Source organism: Diabrotica undecimpunctata, chromosome 9, assembly GCF_040954645.1.
Source record: "Diabrotica undecimpunctata isolate CICGRU chromosome 9, icDiaUnde3, whole genome shotgun sequence".
Lineage (NCBI taxonomy): Eukaryota > Metazoa > Arthropoda > Insecta > Coleoptera > Chrysomelidae > Diabrotica > Diabrotica undecimpunctata.
Window position 1 is genome coordinate 132983034 of NC_092811.1, and position 12307 is coordinate 132995340.

Genomic DNA, 12307 nt, shown 5'->3' on the forward strand with positions numbered 1-12307 from the left:
ACTGAGTATTCACCTTAGAACTTTTGGATTTTATTATCTTTTTTACACTCAGTTTCATTTTTGAGATAAGAAGGTTATGGTCTGAGGGTACATCTGCTTCAGGAAAAGCCTTAACGCTTACAATTGAATTTCTAAATCTTAGATTGGTTAGAATAAAGTCGATCTGATTTCTAATGCAATGTTGTTCATTATCCTGTGGTGACCTCCAGATATACAGTCTACGGGGTGGTAATCGAAATCATGTGTTCATAATCGCCAGGTTTTTTTCTTGACAAAATTGAGCCAATCTGTCGCCTCTAGCGTTCCTTATTCCTAAACCATAATCACTTATTATATTGTCGATTCGGCCTTTTCCTATCTTTGCATTTAAATCGCCCATTATTATAGTAATTTCTTCCTTTCTTGTGTATTTAGAAGTTGTTTGAGTTGTTCATAAAAATGTTCTATTTCTAGTTTTATTTTAGCTTCTGATTTATCTACAGTTGGAGCATATACTTGTACTATATGAATGTTCACTGGCTTACCCTGTATTTGTAAGAATAGCATTCTATCCGAAAAGGGAACAAAATTTACAACGGCTGCTTGGATTCTCCTCTACCTCTTAACGGGGGAAATAATCCTTAAGCCCCAGCTCTTGTATTTTAAATTATAGTAACCAATCAAAAGAATCTGGGTTTTAAATATTTAAAACTACTTTTTTTAATAGTCTGTCTTAACTGCTGTTGTTGCAGAACTGACAGTTTGGTTCTATGTTATGTCCAGGACATGCGTACAGTTCTTCTGTAGACCCACATTTCGAAGGCTTTGATCTTACTCCTATCGACTTTTTTTTGAGAGTCTATGTTTTAGCTGTGTATAAATCAATGAAAAAAATAGGGGCAGTGATCAACTTGAGCTTAATATTCTTTGTTATTGTTTGGTCTTTCCAAATTTTAATTAACTTAGCTATTGCGGTTCGGGCCATACGCTCTCCGTTCGGCTCGCGGAGATAAGAATACGGCCGATGTCAGAAGGCCCTGCCTGTCGTAAGAGGCGGCTAATGGGTAGGAATTGAGAGGTGAAGAGCCGTCGCTTGAGGTGTCGGGTCTGTAGAAACGCACTCGAGATGTTTGGGCGTCACGGTCACTGGTCTACATTCCTAGTATCCGAGACGAGACTCTCGGGGACCACTCTCATTCCAAGAGAACCAGGAGAGCTTGAACGAGCTGGGCCCGTACACACCTCTTTTGGCCTTACACCACCAATCGTGGTGTCGGTGTCTCGGCACGTACTCGCCTGGAGATTTAAGAGTGGTAGAGGAGAGATCCTTGGCGGCGACCTGTCTAAGTGCGAGGTGGAAATTCCTCTGCCTGCGTCACCTGTCCGCCCGTGGGGGATAACGGATAGGTGAGGTAATCGCAACACAGGTACTACGGGGGAGGTGGAGCACCGCGGTGCGTATGCGTATGCATATGTATCGCGCCATCTTAATTTTGGTATCGGACCCCTAAGGGCAATGGAGTCGCTAACGGTCGTATGCTTAAAGGCCAGGTAGACCAGGGTCCTGCCAATTTATTTGGAAGGCACAAAGCACCGCTATGTAGTCTACGCTTGATTTCTGAGGAGTAATCGCCAGTGTTGATTATCAGGGAGCCCAAGTATACAAATCTGTCTACCACTTAGTGTATGTGGGTAGAATAGTATTTACTCTGTCTACGATCATTATTTTTGTTTTTTCGTTGTTGACCTGAAGTCCGAATTCTTCGTTTATTGGGCTTAGCCATTTGTTGATAGTAATTATTATGACTTCATTCGCTGATAGTATAAATGTGTCATCTGCATATCGCAGGTTACTAATTTTTCTTCCTCCTATAGTGATTTCTCCATCCCATTCTTTTAGTACTTTTTTCAATATCTATTTATATATTCCGTATATTTTAACTTTTGCTCTGTTTTTATCATACAAATTTCTTATTAGGTTAACTAGAAGGTTAGGTACTGATATTTTCCATTATTCTTGGAAAAGAATCCCATTTTACTAAATCTAAATCCTTTGTGTAATCTACGAAACAGAACAGCACTGGTATGGTGTGTTCTCTCGCTTTTTCTATCATCTGTCTGTTTTTTAATACGCGTTCTTTTTCCTGGTACGAATACGCATTATTTTTCAGCTATATCTGGATGCAGAAAGTTCTTTAGCCGTTCATTGATTATATATAGCTCGATTTTGCTTGCATTAGCAACGGTTCTGTAATTGCTGCATGCGCTTATGATCTTTTTTATGAATAGGGATAAAGGTTGATTCACACCACTCACCTCTGATCCAAATTATGTAGCACATATACAGTATTAAATTTACGCCAATCTCTTCAATTGCTTTTAGAGTCTTCGTAATTTTTCTCCTATAATAAAAATGTAACGTAGGAGAAATTTAATTTTACACCGTTTTTTACGTAAAAAATTTTAACACAAAAATGACTTAACTTGACTTTTGCCTGATGTATCATTTTCTGAAAGAATATTGGCGACAGATATTAGTAGACTATTTCCGTCTAAAATTACTTATGCTCAGACTCTAAAATAAATTTATCAAACGTCGCATGATATGCCAGTAGATACAAACATTTTCACTGCCAAAAGTATACTATTCAACCAGAACATTATATAAAATAAAATATATTCGCATCATCGAAATTAAATAGGTAAACAATCACTCTAAAAAATGTATTTGTTTATTCAATTAACTTGAATGAACTACTCTGTATAAATCTTTTTTGTTTTCCTCAGAAAGTTTGTTAAAATAAGAAAGATTTCTTGTTTACTAATTACTTTCTTAAATTTTAAGCAGGAACTTAACAGACATTACCAATGTACAAAATGTTTTATACCGAGTTTGATTATTTTGTACACGGTGGTCAAAAATTAATTACACAGTTTATAGTGTATTTTTATGTATGAGAGAGTAATAAAACAATAAATTATGTATGCAAATCGCTAAACTGTTGATACGGGTGAGTCAATGAAAAACAGATATTTGTCAACAAGTTTACAGAAGTATATAGGAAAACAATTTTAAATTGAGTATGACCACCAGGTATAAAGGTTGGAGCAGAATAGAATACAATAGTTGTGAGGGTTACTAATCCCTAAATAAGGTTGCCAGTGTCGGAGTGATGGAGGTTAACAGGTACTAATGAATTTGCAAGAAATGTAAGATGTTTATTTTATTGGTTATATATAACCAATAAAAGTTTAATAAGTACCTACCTATTTGCAAAATAAAGTTTAATTCTTTAGATAAAATAAAACGTTTTATTTTATCTATTTGCAAAATAAAGTTTAATTCTTTGCCTATTTGCAAAATAAATTTTAATTCTTTAGATAAAATAAAACGTTTTATTTTATCTGAAATGAGTGCATTCCACGAAGTAAGGGTTTCAACAATCAAACATTTAATTCTTTAATTCCAGGAATCTACGACAGTAATTGACTAGATAATTACCTTCTAAACTTATTCCACAGAAAATGTGATAGTGGGTTTTTCCATTTTGTATATAGGAAGGTCCAAGTGGCGTATTCAAAATTCTTAACAGTTCACTAAAAGTAGGTACTTCAGTTGCAAGGTGCAGTTTATTGTGTATACTAGTGTTATGGAAAATTTTGAAGTGCCGTGTAAACGCCGAAAAATTGGTCCTCTAACAGTTAATGAAAAAACATTAATATTTAATTGTTTTAAATCATTTACAGACAAACGTTTATGTGAAAGTGTTGATGAGACCGTTGAGTTAGTTAGCAGTACACTTGGTGTTGGGAAATCTACGATTTACAGAGTTAGTAAAGAAGAGAAATGTGGTAGTTTTCAAATGCCACGTAATGCTCCAGGGAAACCAAAATTTCAAATAGAATATCATTTTAAAGAAGGACTTCGACGGAAAGTGCATGAATTCTTCTTTAGACAAGAATTTCCAACATTGGATATAGTTCTTGTCTCAGTTCGAGATGATAAGGATTACCCAGAAATGAGTCGAAGTACGTTATGGAAACTTTTAAAAGAAATAGGCTTCCGCTGGAGAATCCCAGAAAGTCTATTTTATTAGAAAGAAGCGATATTGTCATATGGAGAAGACATTTTCTAAGAACCATAAAGGAAATGAGAAACCAAAAAAGAAAAATATTTTATCTTGATGAAACATGGATCAACGAGGGTCATACACCAAATAAATTTTGGCAGGATGAAACTGTTACAAGTCAAAGGCACGCTTTTGTAAATAACTTATCTACTGGTTTAAACCCACCATCAGGAAAGGGACGCAGGCTGATAATAGTACACATTGGCAGTTCAGACGGTTTTGTTGAAGGTGGTTTATTAACTTTTGAATCAACTCGTACCGGTGACTACCATGAAGACATGAACGCTGATGTCTTTCAAGAATGGTTCGAACAAATGATAGATCTTCTTCCTAAGAACTGTGTAATAGTAATGGATAATGCAAGTTATCACTCCAGACTTATAGAAGGACTGCCCACAACCAAGTGGTTAAAAAAAGACTTGCAGAATTGGCTGAGTTCAAAAAATATTACGTACCATCCCGGATCTATAAGAAAGGAACTTTATTCGTTGTGTGCCCTTCATAAAGAAAAATTTAAAAAATACGAAATTGATGAAATTGCCAAAAATCGTGGAATGACAGTACTTAGATCCCCACCATATCATTGTGAATTAAACCCGATTGAACTGGTATGGGCACAGATAAAGAGTGAAGTTTCAAGAAAAAATACCACTTTTAAAATTCATGATGTTAAACAGTTGTTTTTGGAGGCCGTAAATAATGTAAAACCTGAAAACTGGGAAAAGGCAGTAAATCACACCATTAAAGAAGAGGAAAAAATGTGGAAGCTGGACAATATTACTAATAAAATGATCGAGCCAGTTATTATAAATCTTGGTTCTGAAAGTTCATCTTCTGAATCTGATTTGGATTTGTAACAAGTAGCTGTAAGTTTTATATTAATATTTTTATTCATCTATTTAACATACCTTAGACGGTTTTAAAAACTCTTTTTCTCTTTTGTAATTTTTAAAAATTAAAAAAAATGTGAATTTTTTAAAACCCTTTTTAATGTAGGCCAGTCAGTTCTAATATAGTGTGTGATAAAAGAGGTCACTTTTGTTTACATACACATAACACTTTATAACACTGAAATAATTCATTTATTTTTTACAATTATTCAAAGTAATTTTTCAATTAATCTTGAGCACGCCCATGGAGTGGTCGGAGCTACCAGTTAAAATTATGCTAATTACTCTCTCGTTCATAAAAATAAACTTTAGTCAAAGTTCTTTAAATTTCTTATTTATTTATTGGGGATATCTACAACACTGATGGTTGATACTGTTATATTATTACAATTGTAATTTATTCAATTTTAAATAATGCTGGCTTCTGCCATTTTAGAGAACTACCGTAAGTTGCACTGACTGATTTGTTCCGACATCTGTCCTAACATGTCAATATTGTCATTTTTATCAGTTGTTATCAACAGGTCCTCGAAGACACTTTGTCTCAGAACCAAGTAACCGATGTAGAGCCATACGTTGCCATGTTACCAATTCCAACGGTAACTTAGACATCTTAATTTTTAATAGTATATAATGTAACACATTTGTAAATTTATATCATTTAAAGGGTTTTTACCCATATATTTTAGTGGCTCATAGCATGTGCACTTTGTAAGTATTAACCACATTCTGCATAACCTTAGTCAACATTTTAAACCTTACGTTCTTTTTAATTAAAGTGGTTAATTACTTTCAGGTTACGCTGATGATGGAATTTACATTCCGAAAACGTTCTGTATTTGTGATATAGCCTGTTTGGGTATTTTATTTATACCTTTTACTAAAAAAATTTTGAAATAAAAACTTTTTTGTGATACATGGTATACAGCCAGCTACAGGAACTTAGTTTCCTAGTGGATTTTAAAGTTATCAGTTTTCTGGATATTTTGATTATTCCATCAAAGTATTAATTTGGTAGATATTTTAACGTTTACTAATATTTATTGTGAGTTGGCCATGATTGATTTGTCAGAAACTGACAGTTTGACATTATTGTTTATTAATTCAGTAACGAAATAACGACACATAAAAGAAAACAATTTATTTTAAATAAAATTTATGAAAAATAACCGACGGAAAATAAAAAAAAATAACAACACATAGAAAAATAAAAACAACAGTAACTTTAACTTATCTTACTTAAGTAAGGTGTTCAAAATGACCTCCCAAAACATCTAAGCATACTTGAAAGCGGTCATTAAAAGAATTAAGCATTTGTAATGAAATATTTTGAAATGCAATTCGGATTCTATTTTTCATATCATCCCTTGTTGTTCGAGTTATTTTATATACTTCGTTCTTAACGTAACCCCAAAAAAAGAGTCCATTTTATTGAATTCTGGTGACCTTGGGGGCCACCTTACCGGTCCATCCCTTCCAATCCATCTTTCACCAAACTGATTATTAAGTTCACCACGTACTAATTCGTTGTGGTGCGCAGGAGCACCGTCATGTAGAAACCATATTTGTTCACATATATTAAGTGGAACCTCTTCTAATAATATCGGTAACTGATTTACGATAAAATCTAAATAAATCTCACCATTTAAGTTATCTTCAAAACAATATGGTCCTACTACAAGGTTACCGACGATACCTCCCCACACATTTAGAGACCATCTCGTTTGGCTATGTGTTACTATGTGGTATGGATTACTTGTTGAATAGTAGTGAAAGTTATGTCTATTAACAGAACCGTTTCGATGGAATGTAGCTTCATCACCAAATAGGACATAATCAAAAAAATCTCTCTGCTTATTAATTTTTTCTAAGTCCCTTTCACAAAATACTATTCGTTTCTGAAAATCATCATTATTTAATTCTTGGTGCTTTTGAATATGATAAGGGTGCATCTTGTTTTTGGATAGAATGTTTTGAACAGAGTAGTAACTAAGTTCTTGTTCATTGGAAATACTTCTTATACTTATGTGTGGGTTTTCTGTAACTGCCATCAACACTCATTTCGTTTTCCTCTGTCACACTAGTTTTTGTTCGTTCATGTTTTTCATTATTCACTGAACCAGTGCGGTTAAATCGATCTTTCAAGTTTTCAAATATATCTTGTCTAGGTTGCCGCCTATCTGGAAACCGTTCTTGATAATTTCTAGCTGATAGTAATGAATTTTTATTGCATTCCCCCAATATCCAGATCATATCTACCATTTCATCAGTAGTAAAATTCATTATTGCTACTTTAAATTGAATTAATTACTGAATTATTTAATAATAATTGTTGCTAATTTATGGTGTACCCCAATACTGAATTCTTCTTCTTCTTAAAGTGCCTATCCGTTCCGGATGTTAGCGATCATCACGGCTATCTTTACTTTGTTTATTGCAGCGCGGAACAGTTCAGTGGTAGTCGTAATATACCACTTTCGTAAATTTTGAAGCCAGGAAATGCGTCTTCTTCCCGGTCCTCTCTTACCATATACCTCCCCTTGGAGAATCAGCTGGAGAAGGCCGTAACGTTCTTGATTTCTCATTACATGTCCTAGATATTCCAACTTTTTAGTTTTGACGGTCATGAGAATTTCATATTCTTTCCCCATTCTACGCAGGACCTCCACATTAGTAACTCTGTCAACCCAGGATATACGTAAGATGCACCTATAACACCACATTTCGAAAGCTTCGAGCCGATTCATAGATGCAACAGTCAGTGTCCACGCTTCCATTCCGTAGAGCAGAACTGTGAATATGTAGCAGTTCAATAGACGGCATTTTGTTTTTAATGATATGTCTCGACTGTTGAAAATGGTTCTCATTCTAATTAATACTGAATTAATAAACAATAATGTCAAACTCTCAGTTTCTGACAAATCAATCATGGCCAACTCACAATTGTTATTGGTAAATGTTAAAATATCTACCAAATTAATACTTTGATGGAAAAATAAAAATATCCAAAAAACTGATAACTTTAGGTATAGAAAGTACTTCACAAAATTTGAAGTACGATATTAGTACTTTTCGATAGTAATATAAAATACAGGGTGTTCTATTTAAAATTACAAAGAAAATAATGTACTAGCATTTTGACTTACCCTGTATTTGATTTAAAGAATATTATGAAAACGACTATGTTTTATAATTTTTAACAATTATTAAAAAACTATGGTTGCAATAGATCAATGTTCCTATACTCCTTTTTAATTATACAGGGAGTTAAACTTGATACGATTTTCAGGTAAGATTGGTTATATCTTTTTAAATACCCGGTATAACATAATAAAACTTTACATTGTTGTGATTTGGAAGTGAAGCAAATTTCAAATTTAAAATAAAATACAGGGTGTTCCGTTAAAAAAAAAACATAAGTTTGGTCTGCCACCATCTTATGGAACACCCTGTAAGATTGTAACTAATTTTAAAATTTGAAGTTTAAAGCTGCCTACAATTTTTGTTAATAATTTTTTTTTGTAATTTTTACTATAACAGATCTACTGAGCTTCTCCGCACTAATCAATCTCCCTGTATAAAGAAGTATTGCATAAACAATCATTTATTATTTATAATAAGGTAAACAATATATTGTAGTTTTTAAATTAACTTTAATTGAAATCATTGACTTAAATTTGTATATAGGGTGAACTAAAATACAAAATTACGATTTTCTCAATTTTTTTAAATAGATCACCGTGTATTTTATATTTTAGAATAAATTGAAACCTACAATTTATTGTTTACTTTATTATATAAAATTAATAATTGTTTATGGATTACTTTTTTATATACAGGATGTTGATTTCATAGGGATTTCAAAATAAAAATGGTCATAACTTGTTAAATACTCAATATAGTAATACAAAACCTAATACTATAAGAACAAGAATTATGAGAAGAATACAAATTTGGAAATAAATATAGAGTGTCCCATTTAAACAATTGTTTGCTATAACACGTAGTTATTAAATCACCCTGTAGAATTCCACATATTTTCCAAGTGTGGAGGATATCATTGCCTGCATTTTGTCTGAATAAGTTTTTTGGATATTTTATAACACAATGGAATCGATTTATATATACAGGGTGGTCCATAAGTAATTATACAAAAAGAAACAATAGATTCTACACTTTAAAATATTACGATTTACGCCAAATTGCTTTCATAAAATGTTGATCTTAAGAAAGATACAGGGTGTTAAAATCCAATTTAAAAATTCTATTTTTCTCTATAACTTTATTAATTGTAAAGATTTATGCATAAAATTTACAACTGGATACTATTAAATATGAGAAATTATAATTTGATACACATTGTGATGTAGCTGATAGAGGCCGCCACATATCCCACATATGTGGCATAAATTTGCAATTAACTTTTTTTCTCTTTGAGTTACCTGTATTTGTGACAAAAAATATTAAAGACACATTATTTTAACAAAAAAAAAGGTATACCTCTTAATAACTTCAAAACTCAACAGTTTTTGTGATAATCGCATTTAACAAATCAGCTGCATAATTCTGATTTAACGCAATTACTCCAGGCAACGAAGGAAAAATAGACAAAAACATTAAAAAATCTAAATTTTGGTATAAAATACCTTTAACTTAAGTTAATATTTAACGAAATATTAAATAAACTAAATATATCAGCAGGATAATTAATAATAGGATTTGACAAAAACAGAATAACAGGATTTTACATCTAACATTTTACGTTTTATGTTAAATTAAAGTCATAATCAAAACATTTTGTTTACAAACCAAATTAAGAATTAGTTAAAGTAAATAACATAACTTTTTGTCAAAGTAAGTGTTCGATATGTCCACCATTTTTTTTAATTCATTTGTCAATATATTCCATAAAAGATCGTCTCATATTACATAGCATCATTGGTTCTAAAGAAACTGCTGCAGTATTTATTTCTTCCCATAGTTGATTGCGAATGTTTATGGGATTCTTATAGGCACGTTGTTTTAATACGAACCATACACCAAAATCAAGCGGATTAAATTCTGAGCTACGTGGTGGCAATAATGTATAATGGATGAATATATTCTTTTGGTTACATATCCAAACCTTATGGTATATTATGGAACTACATCTTATTTGTCGCAGGTGTTAAATAATGTATTAAACTGTGATGTACCTTATTCATTGGTTACTTATATAAACAGGGAATAACCTATCAAAGACATTATTTATTTTTATGATTACGTTACAGCTTACGAGTAATTATAATTACATCTCGAACAAATGGTTCGAGATATATTACTAACGTAATAATATTATGTTGAACTAAATTGCAAAAGTAGCAAAAGTATTACCAAATAAGACACATATGTGTTATTAAATACCTGTGCTTTAGTTTCTTACCAATCCAACGTTCAGAACAATAATATTTAAGTATGTTCTCACTGCCTTCTCTCTATAATGTGGTGGTGTACCATCTTACATAAACCACATATTTTGGGTTTTTAGCATTTTACAATAGGGAAAAAATATTACAACGCCAGTAGGTATAAAAACTTAAGAAGCGATAGAAAAGGGAAATTGTAAACATGATGACGGCCAACATCTGAATACGGACATGGCACCTAAAGAAAAAGATGAAGAATATTTTCTTCGATAAGACATTTAGCAGCCATAACAAAAATTTTATAATGTTACATTCTCATCTTTGAGTTGTTTTAATAAGAATAAACTATGAATTATGCTTATCTACAGATATTCAGTGCTTTACCGCACAAATATCACAACTAAGAATTATTATGCAGCTGACTTATAAACTGCGAATATCTCGAAAACGGTAAAATTTTGAGGTTACTAACAGGTATACCTTTTCCTTGTAGAAATAATGTATCTTTAATATTTTTTAACACAAATAGAGCTAACTTAAAGAGCAAAAAAGTTAAGCGCAAATCTATGCCACACATGTGGCATATGTGGCGCCCTCTATCAGTTACGTTAAAGTTTGTATACAATTATAATTTATCCTGCTTTAAAGCATCCAATTATAAATTTTTGTCCAAAAATATTTACAAACGTAAAAGTTATAGCGAAAAATAAAATTTTAAATTTCCACTTTAACACCCTGTAGCTTTCTTAATATCAACATTTCATTAAAGCAAGTTGGCTTAAATCGTAATATTTTAAAGTGTAGAATCTACGGTTTCCATTTGTACAATTACTTAAGGACCACCCTGTATATATATATATATATATATATATATATATATATATATATATATATATATATATATATATATATATATATATATATATATATATATATATATATATATATATATATATAATATATATATATATATATATATATATATATATATATATATATATTTATCAAGATAAATGAATTACTCCTACTTTAACAGAAAGAGCTGGAACTAGATTGTGTTTAAACAATATATTTCAAATGATTTACCAAACTATGTCAAAAAACGAAGAAGCTGATTTTTAAATAGATATTTTTGTATGTTTATTATTAAGTTAAAACGTAGTATTACATGACAATTTTTATTTGATAAAATTAGGCACCAAATGAAAGGAATTTGTAAATCTTTAAAATTGTTCTGTTAGTAGTTATATTTCAAAAATATGTCGACCAAGTTCAGATAAGTCAAAAAATGGAACCAGTTTTGAATGAAAACATCATATTTTAGACGAAAAGTTGTTATAGTAAGTTACAATAGAGCCAAAGAAACATAGAAACGTAAAATATGCGTAGTGGTTCTTTTTAATTAGTTGAATAAATTTACCTTTTCTGGGAACATTTATGTTAGTGATTTCCGAGTAAAAAGTCCATTAATTGGGAATGACAGTCACCTACAGATCACGTACCGACGCAACACTAAAAAACCGTAAGAAAAATCCAGTAGTTTTAACTTTCACTAAAGCTACCAATTGAGATGAAGATACACTTGCACTAAGAGTTTTGGGATAGCGCCTGTAGCGTCTCGACGCCGAGCATCGCGTTCGAACACTGCAGCAGAGTTCGCCGGGACGGCTCTCCAGCGCCTCCGTACGGATTTTTGGCGCATTTATTATCCTTTTTTTCGTAGTGATGTAGAATGGGAACTACATAATTATTTTCATTTTTTATTTTCGAATTTTCCGAAAGCGGAAAATTGCGAATGAAAATGCGATTCGCTGGGATAATTTTCCACCGTGAGGAGTATTTGTAATCGGGTAATACATGGCGTTAAAGAGATTTATTGTCTTTGATCTTTCATATTTTATAA

General features: G+C 31.7%; 1 protein-coding gene across 1 annotated transcript in view; it reads right to left on the minus strand.

Annotated features, from left to right (window-relative positions):
- Positions 1-12034, minus strand: part of LOC140451495 (inactive dipeptidyl peptidase 10) — a 348523-nt gene extending 336489 nt beyond the window's left edge. The window contains exon 1 of the mRNA XM_072545332.1: positions 11825-12034. The gene's annotated coding sequence lies outside the window, so the exon portion shown is untranslated. The remainder of the gene's footprint in view (positions 1-11824) is intronic.
- Between the last annotated feature and the right edge of the window lie 273 nt (positions 12035-12307).